Here is a 16,792-nt window from a genome sequence, read left to right on the forward strand (position 1 = left end):
CTGAGGATCTTGGACAGACCCCGCACCCACAGAATGCCTGAGTGCAAGGAGTCACGTCCACACTACTGGAAAGAAGATAAAAAGCTAAGAACTGGGGGACTTGGGGGGGGCAGCCTCCCATAGCTGTTCCACTCATGCTGTCTTGCTGGCCATTAATCCTATCTTACTAATAAATATTTATTTTTACTTTTAAGCTAAGTTTGGAGTCCTCTCATTCTTGAGAAAGGTTTCCTTCCCGAACCCAGGGGTTTACCATTTGCACCCCTATAACAGTTTGCCATTTCCTTCTTCAGCTCATTTGACAGATGAGGAAATTGAGGCCAAAAGGGACTTGCCCAGAGTTACACAGTTTTCACAGCAAAGATTTTGGAGTGATTTGCCATTTTCTTCTTAAGTTCATAATACCTTGCTTAGACTCTCAGCATCCACCTTTACTGGAAAGGTATAAAACAATCCAGTCCCTTTCAGTTATATATATAACCACCAGGGGGTGCCAGTGAGCGCAGTCTGCTGAGCTGTCAGTAATCCACTAAACCAGGGCGGATTGAGCATGCTCGTACACCTCCCCCTATCCTTCCCCCCACCACCACCCCACCCCACCCCCCCGTCCCCCGCCCCCTCTTCCCTTCAGCCTCGTTTTCAATCCCGCTGGGGGTTTCTGGGCAAAGGCGAGATGTCAGTTTCTTTCCCAATCCTCCTGCTCCAAGCCTCCCCTTTACTGGACCCATGTGTACTAGAAATATCTGGTTCTTCCTCAAATAAACTATTGTTCCTCTTAATGCTGGAATACCCAGCCAGAGCTCTCTCTTCGTAGTGTTAACTTAGGCACAAACCCCAAAACTCTAAATCTGCTGATCTCGCAGGTTTTTGTCCTCCCGCGGTTCCCACGCTCATTGCTAGCATTCAAGGGAGCAGAATTGGCACCGCTTCGATGGCTATTACAAAGACCCGCGTATGCTGGGAAAGTATTGAAAGCCATATGGTGTGCTTTAAAATAGAGCGGTTTTATCAGCTGCCCTGGGCTGCTGTTTCAAGTGGATAAGGGTGAGGAGTGGGGAGCAGTGTTACGGACCCCCCCCTCCAATCAGTCCTCCACTGGGGGGCTTTTAAAGCAAGAGAATAACCCCTCCAACTAAAAGGCAGCCTCTCCACAGCTTTCTGCATTTCTGAAAGTCTCTGGCTGATCCCAGGATTCAGTCCCTGAGAGTAGTAATGCTTGATGTCACTAGCTTAACCTCGGATGGTATATTTGAGTGTATGCAGGCTCACACTGGGCGGGCACCAAATGATTGTCATTCTCCATCTGTCCCTAAATTAATCCACAGTCTCTCCCTCCCTCCCCCCATTTGCTCCCTTCTTCTCTCACTTCCCCTCCTCCCTCTTTCCCTTTCTCTTGCTTTCTCTCACTTATTTACTGTGTTTTCCCTCTATCTACCAGCCTCCTTCAAGGTGGAGGTCCAAACCAGCACTCTGGGTAGTTTGCTATCAAGTTAAATATAAGCCCTCATTGCTGAGAGAACTCCGAAAAGGAAGCTTCCTTGCTCACAGGCAGCTCTGGGTCCTAAACTGTTTTCTGAGGAGCTCTCCCCAAAAAACTGATTACATGTTTTTAAAAAGTATTTTGGAAAACTGTGCCCTATTTTATAATATTTACATAGGAAAAACGCTTTCCAAATTTCCAAGAAATCTACTAACAAATCAGCTATAAGCCTATGCCATTCTTCTTGTCTGTGTTCTGCCCTTCTTCCATCACAATAGGCTTTGAGAAATAGAATTAGGAAAAAGTATCTTCTCCTCTTACTGTTTCTTTGTCCCTCTTCTTCTAGTTCAATAAACTTTCTTTTTTTTAATCAAATTTAATTTTATTTTCAGGTCTGCATTCCTTCATTCCCATCCCAACCCTCCTTTGAGAAAGAAAGAAAAACAAAAGCTATTACAAACATGCATAGTCAAGCAAAACAAAAATTTGGTCATGTCCAGGAAAAAAAAAAATTTAGAGTGAGGCAGCTAGATGGGGCAATAGATAGCAAGCCAAGCCTGGAGTCAGGAAGACATGAGTTCGGATCTAGCCATTGACATTTATTAGCTGTGTGACCCTGGGCAAGTTGGTCAAACCTCAGTTTTCTCAATGGTAAAATGAGGATAATAACAACACCTGCCTTCCAGAGTTGTTGTGAGGATCAAATGAGATAATCATTGAAAAGCACTTAGTATAGTGCCTGGCACATAGTAAGTAGTATAGAAATGCTATCTATTATTGTTATGAATTATTATTATCATCAGGAAATGAGTAGCTTAAATCCTCTGGAATTGTGGAAGGCCATTGTGTGGATCAGAGATCCTCCTCACTCTTCCAAAATTGCTAATACATTTTCTTTTTTAATAAATTTTCATAAAAATAGGCACAGTTAGGTGGTTTGGTAGATAGAATGCCAGGCCTGGAGTCAGGAAGATGAGTCTTCCTGAGTTCAAATCTGACCTTAGACATTTCCTAGCTGTGTGACTCTAGGCAAGTCACTTAACCCTGGTTGCCTCAATCTATATCTATAGATATGTAGCAATCCAGGTATATATTAATCTTGATATTATTTTAAGAGTGCTCAAAAACTGACTCTTGTATTACTTATGATTGATTTCTGTAATCTTGAGTTAAACTGAACCTCAACCTTGTCAAACTCCTAGCCCTTCCCTAAGGCTACACTCTGGAAGACTGGTCAGTTATCTCAGTCTCCTTGCCTTACCTTCAATCAATCAGCATTTGTATCAAGACCTTAGGCCTCATGGATTCCTGATCTAGATGTTTGCTCTACCTGTTATTTCAGGTTCCAACAGTTTATAGGTATGTATCAGACCACTTGACTCTCCCCTTCCCACCACATACGGTTGTAACCCCAATAAAAGTAGCTATATGACAGTTGAGAAGAGAGCTCTGGACGATGGAAGCTCTTGACCATCAGAGCTCTGAACCATCTGAGCTCTTGACCACCAGAGCTTACTTGCTGTCTGTCTATCTTATGCCAAAACTCTCTGTGTCTGTGTGTCTTTATTCTCGCCTTACGTTCTCTTTCCACTAGTACTTAATCAGTAACCCATTTTCACTCAGTCCTTGGTTCCTCTTTCTGAGTGTCCGACCCACTAGGAATCTTCGTGGAGCTGCTGGGCAGCTTCAAGATCTCTACATCTCTCTACAATCTCTACATCTACAAAATTAGCTGAAGAGGGAAATGTCAAACAACTGCAATACTTTTGCCAAGAAAACCCCAAATAGGGTCATGAAGAGTCAGGCAGGATTGAAAATGACTGAGCAACACTTCATAAAAATGCATGTGCTGGGAGCAGCTGGGTAGCTCAGTGTATTAAGAGCCAGGCCTAGACACTGGAGGTCCTAGGTTCAAATCCGGCCTCAGACACTTCCCAGCTGTGTGACCCTGGGCAAGTCACTTGACCCCCATTGCCTACCCTTACCACTCTTCCACCTATAAGTCAATACACAGAAATAAAGGGTTAAAAAAAAAAAACAAAAAAAACAAAAACAAAAATGCATGTGCCTTCTTTGTTTCTTTTCCCTTAGCCCACCACAGTGAGAAAGTATATGTGTACTAAGAAAGGCTGAGCTACATTAGGTGAAGTAAAATGTGTTTTATTCCCACTCAGCAAGAATTGTGAGTTTTAAGCAGTGGACAGGGAATTTTGATTCATTTTCTTTGAGGGAGTTCAAGGACTGATTAAAAAAAAAAAGTTTGGCACAATAATGAACTATTGATAGAACTGTAAATTGGTCTTGTCATTCAGGAAAACAATTTTGGTCTGTTGGGCCAAAAATATCCAACCTGTAACAAAAATCACTGAAATAGAGTTGAGCATATTCAATTAGGGAGTCCAGTGGTTCTTAATCAACTGTGTCCAAAACCTTCCTCAAGACCAAGGACCCCTATTGTCAGGATTCCTGGGGTTTTATAGCATTTGAAAGGTTACCACAGATAGAATGGGGTTGCACAATTCTGTGACTTTAGAAGGATAGGAAACCCTATGATTCTAAGGGACATGTACATTTATCATAACTATTTTGTCAACAAGGCTTTTCACAGGTCATCAACTACTAATATCCTGTCATCAGACTTTCCACAGACCATGAGACCCTAATCAACAAGGCTTTGGGCCTTCTGCAAGGTCATCTGGCTATTTCAGCAGGGGTTTGGTCAACAACATTCCCCAGAATTCAGGATTTGAAATCAGGATTCTTAGGAAGTTGTGGTTTTAAAGCAAAGGTCACTTAGGAGTGGTGAGGATGATTCAGAGGTGTGAACCGTATCTATTTACTTACTTAGAAGTGGGAGGGAGTTCATAGATAAATCCTGATAACAGGTCTATCTTCTGTAGCATAAATCTAGCTAATAAATCAAATACAATTACTATGATTATTGGTACATGAAAAGTATCACCAATGTTACATGATAGGTTAATTCATTCCAAACTACATAATGCTTATTCTGGCAGTATTAACTAACATAACTAAATTTACATAATCAAACTTAATCCTATTCTGTTTAATCCACTAAAACACTCATTGATACTCATTAAATCACAATGAACTGAGTAAATATTGATTAAATTGAGTAAAAGTATCAAAATGATCCTCACAGAACTATGCCCCAAAAATCACTAAACTGTGCATATTCTTTGACCCAGTAATATCACAACTAGGCCTATACCTTAAAGAGATTGAAGGAGGAAAAAGATTTATAGAAATCTAGTGGCAAAGAACTAGAAATTAAGGGGATGACCATCTAAGTAGTGGAGGAAATAACTGATTCTAATAAAATGCCATTGTGCCACAAGAAATGAAGAAAGGGATGATTTCAGAAAAATCTGGGAAAACCTCTGTGAACTGATTCAGAATGAAGTGACAATTTATACAATAGCTAAATTGTACAGTTAACAATTTCAAAAGACTGATCAATGCAATAATTAACCATGGCACCAAAGAACTAATGATGAACTATGCTGGCCACCTCTTGGCTAAGAAGTGATTCAAGATTCAAGATGCAGTACTGTTTTTCACTTTATTTCCTTTATGGATTTTTTTCTAGTATAAGTCATGTATGTCTTTTTTTCTCAACACAATGATTATGACAATATATGCATGACAATACATGTGCAACCTATATTATATTACCTGGAATCTCAGGAAGAGGGGGTGGTGAATGGAAAGGAGAGAAACGGATCACAAAATGTTAGAAAACGATTATTAAAATTGTATTGACATAATCTGGAAAAAATTTTTAAAATAACAAATATTCAAGATACTGAATGAGGTATCCATTTTGGGATATGGACAATGTGGAAATTTGTTTTGCTTGACTACAGATACTTATTTTAAAGGTTTTATTTCCATTTTAAACAGGAGATAGGATGAAAGAAATTCTTATAATTGAAAAATAAAGTGAAAAACTTTAAATATTTCATCTGTATTTTAACAAAATATTGCTGTCACTTACCAAAACTCTTTATATAGCCCTGGAACCCTCCTGTATGATAAAGCAACTGTAGTTAAACAAAACAATCCAACATATAAACTCTATTGGACAATTATAGACCATCTTTAGCCCTATCACCCCAGCCAGTTTAGAGAATCATTAGATTATTATTGTTGTTTGTCCTTGGTTTGATTTGAGGGTGATTGGATTTAAGTGAGACAGAATCACACAAAGTCTTCAGCCTCACTCCTTCTTCCAGAGTCATTGAAGTCTGGTGACAGGGCAAAAGTCAGGACCCTGGCATCCTTGATATCTGACCCATCTCTAAGCTCTCCACAATGCCTACTTCAGCAGCCCTCATGGCTGTTGGAACAGATTGTTCTCATCAGCCCATTTTGCTGGGTTGGAATAGACATCCCCCTAACTCACCGACAGGTTTGAGGCCTGTTTGTTACTCTCCACCTGGTTTGATCCATCTGTGAAGGCAGTTTTAGTGTGTGTGTGTGTGTGTGTGTGTGTGTGTGTGTGTGTGTGTGTGTGTGTGTATGTGTGTGTGCTATATGCTCCTTACAGCCACTGGTAGAGAGCTGGGTGAAAAATGGATACTAAAGGTGAATGAGGGCTCTGCAAGTCCTCACTGGAGGTGCTAGTCCTTCCTAAAACACCCAATACACCCCAGAGGTTGGAGATATGTTTCTTTTTTTAAAAAATGTTTTTTTTTAAATATATTTTGGTTTTTCAAACCTTAAAATACTAAATAGATGTTAGTTGTTATTGTTGTTGTAATTGTTATACTCTTTCTTGTCTCTTCTACTAAATCATTACCACTGAGTCATGTTGGAGTAGAAATATTTGCCATCTGGAATTTTCCAAGTTCTCATGGTTTCTGACCTTGAAGTAATTTCTACAAATAAGAAACCACGTAGAGAAGCAAGGTAGGAGGAGAGGCTGCCATGTGTGGCTAATGGAGGATCAGGATGAGGCCTTCCATCCAGGCCACCCAAGTGTGGACTAGACACAGGAAGAACACAAGGAGAGGATAGTAGAGAATGAGGCCAAGTCAGGGCCTGAAGCCAAGTAACTGAAAGCAGATCCAGACAAAAAATAGGCATATGGTCAGTGAGATACTTAACCTAAGGGAAGAGCACCATTTTCTCCACTGCTGTCCTGGAGGTTAGAAAGTTGTCTTCTGTTTACCTTTCCAACGACTTCCTGTTTTCTGTCCAATCTGTTGGGAGGAGGTATAGCTGAGAGGAAAGATATCTTTCCCCATCTTGTTGCATAATACAGTGGACATTTGGACATTTTATTTCCTTAATTGCTTATTTGTATAAGGGAAAAATTGATTGAGCAAACCACTCAAGACAGCCTATGCCATTAAAGTAATAAGATGCCCTGATACCTTAATGAGGTGAAGAGAAGACTCAATTAATTGATCAAATCAAAGTCTTTAGATTAAGAGTAAACCTGTCTTGGATGAACTAGATGGGCAGAGGAAATCTGGGCATGTCCGCTGGGTCTTCTAAAAAATAGAAGATAAGTTCACAAGCCAAACTAATTCTATATCTGGAGGAAAAGGACCTGGGATGCTTCAGAGGTCTAAATAATTTTGAAGTTTGCATTTTCCCACAGACAACCACTTTTCCAGGACTGCAGCAGCTGGCACACAGCATCTGCATTGAGAGGCAACTGTCAGAAAAGACAGACTCATCTCTCTGCCCAAAGAAGAAACTACATTGTGCCTCTGCTGAACTTTTTAATCATTACATAAATGAGAGGACTTCTAGTGACCAAGTGTTGGACTTAAAAATCAGTCTGACAGACTACTGAACTATTTCTAGCCTGGGCAAGCTACCCCCAGCCCCCAATGTTTCCCAGCACTGTCTTCCTTATCTCCCCCTATGATAAGCCTAAAATGTTGTCCAGCATGAAGCTATCTTATTTACCTTCTTGAGGAATGTTTACAGCCCTGATGAGATGTTTACCTCCTTAATGAATATTTGCCAAAAGCTTCCTGACCCCTGACCCTGAAACACCCCCTCCCCCAGGTGCTTCCTGACCACCTGTCCCAGACACTACCCAGATGATTATGTATGCACCAACCCCCTTCCCCAAACATTTCTATATAAACCCCTGGCTAAAGAAGCCTCTGGGTTGGTTGCCTCTCTGCCTAGCGACCCTAGCTATTATTGCTAGTAAAGAATGAGCCTCTTCTTACATGTTGCATTGTCAGTGTGATTCCTCTGGCCACAACCAAACCTGGGTTAGATATTAAAATTTGGGTACAACACAAGATTTTCAAATTATCTCTTTGTCACATATGATCTCTAAGCTTGAGTTCATTTCCCCCTGGATTCTGTAGATCCTTGTAAAGGAGTATGCCATAGACTTTGGGGAATTGTTTTGTATCAATTATATTATCTTAGTAAATACCCTGTTCTAAAAATCAATCGATTTTCAACTGATAATCTTGATGAGAACACTATTGAATTCTCATGAGGAATAGCATCAGAAAGACATCCCCAACTGTTAAAAGGAAAATTTTGTTCATGCTTCTTCCCTTATTAAAAGGGGAAAATTCAAGAAAAAGAGAATTAAAAGTTTATTAAAATACATCAAGGTAAACTACCACACCAATGCAACTACCAACAATTTGGAAATTGGTCTTGATCAAGGACACATGACAAAACTAGTGGAAATGCGCATCGGCCATGGGTGGGGGAAGTGGGGGGGGGTGAAGGGGAAAGGAGGAGCATGAATCATGTAACCATGTTAAAAATGAATATTAATAAATGTTTGAAAAAAAATACATCAAGGTAGCAACACATCGATGGGCTTGTCATTAGAGATCAGCAAGAAACTCAAAATGGAGCCAACTTTTATTGATAACTTTTTTTTTAAACCCTTATGTTCCATCTTAGAATCAATACTGTATATTGGTTCCAAGGCAGAAGAGTGGTAATGGCTAGGCAATGGGGGTTAAGTGACTTGCCCAGAGTCACACATCTAGGAAGTGTCTGAGGTTGGATTTGAACCCAGGACCTTCCATCTCTAGGTCTGGCTCTTAATCCACTAAACCACCTAGCTGCCACCTATTGATAGTTTTTGAAATGAGATTAAGAGAATTCTGATACATTCATGTCAGCCTAGTGGATGAGGTATGTGCAGGCTAACAGGTAATACAAATTGTAGACTGGGTGACATCTCCCTTAACAGAGCCAATCCTAACAATGACTGACAAGCAGGACTGACAAAGACTGATATCTCTGAATCAGCATAACTTTCCATACAACCCCTCAAGGGGTAATTCTAGAGCACTTTGGGGACCTAGGAAACAATTCCTGTGGATTTAGTGGATTTAGAAATCAGAGGTCCTGGGTTCAAATGTGACCTCAGACACTTCCTAGCATGACACTGGGCAAGTCACTTAATCCCCATCGCCTAGCCCTTACCACTCTTTTGCCTTGGAGCCAGTACACACTATTTTTCAAGACAGGAGCCAACACACACTATATTTCAAGACAGGAGATAAGGGTTTAAAAAAGAAAAAAAAAAGATATGGTCAATCTTCTGGGTCAAGTGACCAGCAATATTAATTGCTTTTTCCAAACCTCTTAAACTTAATAACCCTCAAAAAAGGAGGAATTATGCATCAAATATAGAACAATTGCAGTTTAATCCACTGGACAGAAAGGAGAGAACTCCAACAAAGTAAGATCCTTATCCATTTCACCTAACACCCCTTCCCCATGAAGCTCTGTGTTCCCAGAAGGACAGGCTTGAGCCCTGGGACCCCCCACCCATGATTTATCTGCCAGCACATTAAGCTCCCATCTGTTTCTTACCACCCAAGTATCAGACATTGGCTCTTTTCAACCACATGAGGAGATGGTAGAGGGGCTGAAAAGGTGCTGTCATCTTACTGTGGCAAGTCAGCATCCCATAAGTTTACAAAGACTGACTAAAAAGCCTTCCTACCCTCCCCACCTCAAAATGAAAAACAAAAAATGGCAGATGCTGAACCAGCCAAACTGTGAGAAGAAAAAGGGGAGGTGCTAAAGGAGGAACTGTGGCAGGGGTCATCATGTATAGCTGCACTGGGGCTGAGGGAAAAGGTAGTGAAACAATGGGGGCCAGTTCTGTCCCACCAGAAGGTACTGGAAAGGACAGGCTGGTAAACCAACTCATACAGCTTTATAGGATAGCCTTAAAAATATATCCACCAGAAAAGGGGAAGAAGCCATTAAGTAAATGATGAGGGAATATGAAAAAAGGCAAAAGAACCAAAGCTTTAAAGAGAAAAACTCCTAATAAAAGCTCAGAATATAAGCATCTCTGAAGAAAGCATAAAGAAGGGATGAAGTTTGAGGGAATAAAACAGATTTTCTCAACCCAGTGGGGAAGGTCTACTGAGGATCCACTAAACAGGTGGGAGTGGGAGACAGGGACCTCATGATGGCCTTAATTTGGGGGGCGATTCTTATACTGGGTAGAAAGTAATTTTCTCTAAGAGTTTTGGGCCTCCATGAACAACATCCTGGGCCAGGAAAAGGAATTTATGAAAAAATTTTGTATCATACTCTATATAATTGGCACAAGCCTTTCAGAAACAGTTTTTTATTCATTTGAAATTATTCTAATCTAAGCATTTTTCTGTTAAGAGAACAAAATGTCCAAACTGGTAAGTAATTATAGAGATCTTGAACCAGAAAATTTTATCAGTATGATAAACCATAGTTACAGTGTTTAAGAAAATATAAATGTTCTTTTTGCAATTTGCTTCATCACACAGAACAATAGTCATTTAATCCAGTACATTCATAGAGAATTATTTTCATAAGCCATTCAATCCCACTTTAACAATCATTTTCAAAGATCCTTTGTCCCGTTGGCCAAAAATGAATTTAAGTGATCAAAGAGACCTCTTCCTTCTAATTATTACTCTAATCCCTTTAAGCCTAGAAGGAAGTCAATGATTTTAAATAGACAGGAAGTATTTCCCATTTTAAATCTGGTTGCCAACATTAATCTATTTTTTAAATTACTTTAGGGCTTACTGGTTGGCCTTAACCTTTGGTATTAAAGAAGTTTATCTGCCTGATACAGGCAGAACTAAAGGAAGAAGAGAAAAACTAAAACAGGTACATGTCCAGGTGGCCTAAAGTGTTTCCTACATCACAACGGCTTTTGTTGCCAAAGTCCTTTTGAAAGAAATTATTCCTCATTTTGGCCTGCCAGCATGTTGATTCAGATAAAGGAACTCATTTTACTGATTTGGTCTTATCGAAAATTTATTCATATCTGGGGATAACTCCTAAATTTCATATACCTTATCATCCCCAGAGCTCTGGCCAAATTGAAAGAATGAATAAAGAACTTAAAACTATGATTGGCAAATTGTGCACAGAGATTCATTTAAAATGGCACCAAATTCTACCTCTAGCCTTATTTTTTTTTAGAAGCCAACTCAGAGGTGATTTACACATCTCACCATTAGAGATGTTATTTGGACATCCACCTATTCAGGCACAACTATTTAACCCTGCCTATATGTTATTGTTAGAAGGAGATACAAACATTGCCACATATATCAGACAATTACAAACTAAGCTACAAGAATTCCACGACTCTGGAGTTGCTGTTCAGGTAGGCCCCATTGATTTCTCGCTTCGTGATTTGAACCCAGATGATAGCGTGTACATAAAGAATTTCAAATGCACTGGGTTGACTGAATCTGCTTATGACAGATCATTCTAAGTCCTATGTAAGAGGGAAATTTTAGGTATTATATAGATATATATTTAAGGTATGGCTGCCAGGAATCAATAATTCAGATTGATTCCATAATTAAAATAGACCCAAGTCAGGATCAGGTTTAAGGTAATTTATTTACAGTTAGGAAAGGTAGAAGGCAAGGGAAATAGAGAGAGGGAGAGGCTAGTCTGGGCCTGCAGAGGATGGACGTAGAGTGAGGGTTAAAAGGCTAATTAACTAGATTACACGCCATAAGGCAAGAGGCCTACTTAAGGTAGAGAGTCTGGAAAATGCCAAGGTAGGCCAAGGAAGTCAACCTAACTTACCCATGTGACAATTCAGAGTAGAAGCAGCCTGAGGACTCAGCTGAGATCCTTCAGCACCAAGTTCAAAGCAGGAACTGCCCCAACAGGAAGTAACCAACATACTTGAAGAGATAGTGTCTCTCATCACTTCCTGTGGGTCCACCTCTAATTCAAGTAGACAAATGGCAGCCTCTACACTGATTTGGACTGCCCAAAGGGCAGTTCCTTGTTTTTAATTTGTTACTTATTGTCACGTGTGGGTAACTCATCTCCCCTACCCACTAAGGGAGGTGGGGATGACATTATCTCTGGTAGCTAGATTTTAACTATAAATGGGCTAGAGCTAATTCCATTTACACACCTATTGACTATACCAACATCCATTAAAGTTGGGGAGAGGGATTCATGGATTCATTGTAGCCATGTAAAATGAGTACCTTCTGTTGATAATGAATAATTGCCTGTACTTATTATATTTGACCACTGATTTTATTTGACCATTGATTGTATTTAAGATTTCCCTATTGCTGGATTTGTACTATTTTCTTGCACTGTATTTGGTTGATCCTTGTACTTGAACAAATTGCCCTTATAGGACAACACATATACTACTTCAAAGAAGAATATCTGTTTTAGTGACCTATATTGACTTGCTGTACCTTTTGTAACATTTTGTGCCTTTTGTGTTATTTTTTACATTTTTTTAAATGTATTATTGCTTTACCTACCTCATTTGCACTCACATTGCTTTATTTACCTCATTTGCACTCATATTGTGGATCATGGCAAGTTAAAGAAGAAATGAATCTTATTTTTTGGAAAGTAGACTCTATATTTTCCCTCTGTGATTGTGAAAAGTATACATTTTTAATATTTTTCATTTTTCTTCCTACATGTATCATATAGTATTTGATTTTTTCTCTCACTTTTTTTTTTTTGCATTTGGAGCACCTGTCACCAGTATTGAAAAGAATTTTTTAACTGTTTTGATTTTTGCAATAGAATAAGCTAAGATGTCCATTTGCCTAGCATATAAATTGCATAACCAAAAACGTTTGAACTATGGCAACATGCCACTAGTTGTTATTTAAATATTATGAGAGGTTTACTCAATGAATATGTCTGAATCAAAGAGAAACAGACCACAAAGGAGCACAGAAGTTGACCTGTAAAGTGCCAAACAAGCACAAAGATAAAAGAAACCAGACCAATCCTACAGGAATTGATGGCATTCTGCGGAAAGAACACAAGGACTTGATCATGTGTGAGACTCAAGGCTGAGGCTATTTAATATGTGTTAAATGTAGGAATTCTTTGTATCACACCCTATATCAAATACATAACATTGAATTATCCTGTTATCCTGGAAAGTGAAGAAAAGGGTCAAACCGGGAAATGTTATTTCCCATTTGTTTCGAGATCTAGTCTCTTTTTCTATTTTCTTTCATAATGTGACAACTTACTGTAGTCCAGGCTGCTAAATTAGGTTAGTGAGTGATTGTCATTGCAAAGCTTATGGGACATGGATGATTACAAGAACCTGTTGTGATTTGTGAATTTTTTTCCCTTTTCCTAGAATTTTTTCACATTTTTGATATTCTATATTACACTCAGAAGTTATTTTTTAATTTCTTTGGATTCTTTGATATTTTTGATAATTGATTCATATGCCTTATGACTTGACCATGTATCCCTGTGTGATTCCTATGTGTATCCCTTTATCTTCCTCAGGGGGGGGAATGTATTATTATTCTCCTCAGTGGGGACTATGTTATTGTTTTGAACTTTGATTTGAATTTGAGCCTAATTTAGAACAAGACACTACATCCCAGAATTCAGAAAGTAAACTGTTTGGAGAAGGCACCATGAAGATGCCTATAGAGACTACACGCTGCACCAGAAGATTCAGGGTGAACTTTCAGTTGTAGTAAATTGAACTATGGGGGGTTGAATGCATTTGTTTTGAATGTATACTTTTATGCCAAAAGGGACTTCCCCCAAATTGGCTTTTTGTCAACCTAACAATCATTGGTTTTGTTCTCATTTCCTTTTATCCACAAATTTTGCAATTTTTAAGTTGATTGTGTTTAAAATGATCCCTTTGGGGAGACTGGTCTCCCAAAGGATCACAGAGGGGAATGTATAGTTAGAAATATCTTGAACTCCTAAAACTACATTACCCAAAATTCCTTTCTGTATTACACAGAATGCTTTTCCCTTTGTTCACAATTGTATAAGTTCTGAGGCTCTGCCTCTTCTGGCTCTCTTTCCTCTCCATGAGCGCAGCTGGGTTAACACCTTTTTAGCTAGCTTTTTACTTTATTTATTAACAAACTTTATAAAATATAATACTAATTTAAATTTAAAACCCACATACATAATAAGAAAAATTATGATGTATATATATATTTTTAAATAAATTCTAAATCAATTCAGGAAGTCCCTGGATAGAAACAAGATATAATAAAATGCTAGAAATAAAATTTAAATAATAAGACATTTTTAAAAAAGAAAAGATAAGATGAATGCATTTATAGAAAGTCTTAAAGAAATAGTTTTTGGACTTTGGCAGGAACTGAAGGTTGCTCAGCCTGAAATCCCAAGACAAACATGTCTGCAAAAACTAAAGAACAGTTTGGTGATAGTCAGCTGGTAGGCATTTATTAAGTGCCTGGCATTGTATTAAGCCCCAGTGATACAAAGAAAGGCAAAATATAGTCATTGCTCACAAGGAGCTCACAAATCTAATGGTAGAGAAAATATGAAAACAAGCATACAAACAGGATATATACAAGATCAATTAGAGATAATGAATAGAGGAAAGGCACTAGCATTGAAAGAGATCAGAAAAAACTTTTCTTAGAAGGTGAGATTTTAGCTAGAACTTAAAAGGAAGCCAGGAAAGCTGGAAGGCAGAAATGAGGAAGGAGAGAATTCTAGGACTGGGGAACAGCCAGAAAAAAGTACCCTGAATCAGTAGATGTTTATCTTGTTGGAGGAACAGCAAGAAGGCCAGTGTTAGTTGATCAAGGATTAGGTGGGACAGGGAGCAGAGAAAAGTATAAGAAGTGTAGAAAGGAAAAAAAAGTGTGTGGGGGGTGTGTGGGGTTGTTTAGCTAGGTGATTCAGTAGATTGAGAGCCAGGCCTGGAGATGGGAGGTCCTAGATTCAAATATGTCCTTGGATACTTCCTAACAGTGTGACCCTAGGCAAGTCACTTGATCCCAACTGCTTAGTCTTTAACTGTTTTTTCTGTCTTGGAACCTATACTTAGTATGTATTCTAAAACAGGAGGTAAAGATTATTAAAAAATAAAATAAAATAAAAAGTAGAAAAGTAGAGACAGCCAAGTTGTGAAGGGATTTGCTAAGTAGAGGATTTTATATTTGAATCTGAAGGTGACAAGAAACCACTGAAGTTTATTGTATAGGAGGAATAGCCTGGTCAGATCCTTTCTTTAGGAGACCAGTTTGACAGATAAGTAGAGGATGGACTGAAATGGGGAGAGATAAGGCAGGGAGACCAACCAAGCAGTCTATTGCAATAGTCAGGCATGAAGTGATTAAGGCCTACACCAGGATGGTGGCACCATCAGAGGAAAGATAGAAGCATATTCAAGAGGTATTATAAAGGTAAAATTGACAGCCTTTGGCAACATGTTGGATATGAGGATGAAAGAGAGTAAGGAGCAAAGAATGCCACCTAGGTTTTGAGCATGGGTAACTGGGAGAATAGTGTCCTTGACAATAAAAGGAAAGTGCAGGGTGGGGGACAGTTTTTTGGGGAGAAATAACAAGTTTAGTTTTATATGCATTGAGTTTATGATGTCTATAGGACATTCAGTTTGAGATGTCTAATAGGCAGTTGGAGACATGAGTCTGGAAGTCAGGAGACTGATTAGAGCAGGTAAATAGATCTGAGAATCATCAGCATAGGGATGTTCATTGAAGTTGTGGAATTTAATGAGATCATCAAGGATAGTATTGAAGGACAAGAGAAAATGACCCAGGAAATAACCCTACGGGACACCCTACATTTATCAGGCATGACTTGGGGATGAAGATCCAACAAAGAAGACTGAGAAGAAGCAGACAGGTAAGAAATAAAACAGAGTAGTGTCAAAGAAATCTGAAGAGAAGGCATCAAGGAGAAGAGGGTAAACGTTGGTGTCAAGAGCTTCAGAGAAGTCCAAGATGAGGACTGAAAAAAATCATTAGATTTGGCAATTAAAAAATCTTTAGTACTTTGGAGAGAGCAATTTTAGTTCAATGAATTCATGTCATAATGAAGAGAGTTAAAAAGAAAGCAAGTGGAAAGGAAGTGGAGTTTCTTTTGTAGATGGCCTTTTCAAGGAGTTTAACCACTAAAGAGAGAAGAGATAGAGATGATAGCTATGAGGATGAATGGGTCAAGTGAGAGTTTTTGAGGCTGAGGAGATATGGACAAGTTTGTAGATCTAGACAAGGAGATATTGAAGATAAGTGAGAGTAAGAATGATGAAGAAGAAGATGGGATGGAAGGGAATGGGATCCCCTGGGCATGGAGAGGGATTTGCCTTAGCAAGGAGATGGTCCACTTCTTTGTATGAGGCAGGAGTAAAAGGAGGAGATAATGGCAGAAGGTATTGGGTGATACCAGCTGGGTGGCTCAGTGGATTGAGAGCCAGGCCTAGAGACTGGAGGTCCTAGGTTCAAGTCTGGCTTCGGACACTTCCAGCTGTGTGACCTTGGGCAAGTCACTTGACCCCTATTGCCCACCCTTACCACTCCTGGGCCAAGGACGGGTCCCTAGCCCAGATGAAAAAGAAGGAGGGTTGGGCGTGGAGCTAGCAACCCCACCCTGTAAAAACTACATCTGCTAAAGAAACTGCAACCTAAAGTAGGGGCAGCTGGGTAGCTCAGTGGATTGAGAGCCAGGCCTAGAGACGAAAAGGTCCTAGGTTCAAACCCGGCCTCAGCCACTTCCCAGCTGGGTGACCCAGAGCGACTGTGTGACCCATTGCCTACTGGTTGTGGCCCTATGCTCCTAGAATGGAGTCCCAGGATAAAAAAAAAAAAAAAATTGGGTGATTTGAGATGAGGAGCACACAAAAGAGAGCTCTTAGTGAGTAGCCTCAATTTGTCAGTAAATATGGATAGGTTCTAGCTGAAGTAGTGGGGTGTGAAACAGCCATGAACATTTTGAGTAGGGATGAAAAGTTTTGAAAGAGCTACTGTGGCTAGTGGCCCAATGAGTTTATTAGATTTAAATTAATAA

At 39.4% G+C, this 16,792-nt stretch overlaps 1 protein-coding gene across 1 annotated transcript in view; it reads left to right on the plus strand.

The window, feature by feature from the left end:
- The window catches only part of TRIM47 (tripartite motif containing 47), a 32,632-nt gene that overhangs the window by 15,544 nt on the left and 296 nt on the right, over window positions 1–16,792 (plus strand). The window lies entirely within an intron of this gene.

Source organism: Gracilinanus agilis, chromosome 4 (genome assembly GCF_016433145.1).
Source record: "Gracilinanus agilis isolate LMUSP501 chromosome 4, AgileGrace, whole genome shotgun sequence".
NCBI classification, from domain to species: domain Eukaryota; kingdom Metazoa; phylum Chordata; class Mammalia; order Didelphimorphia; family Didelphidae; genus Gracilinanus; species Gracilinanus agilis.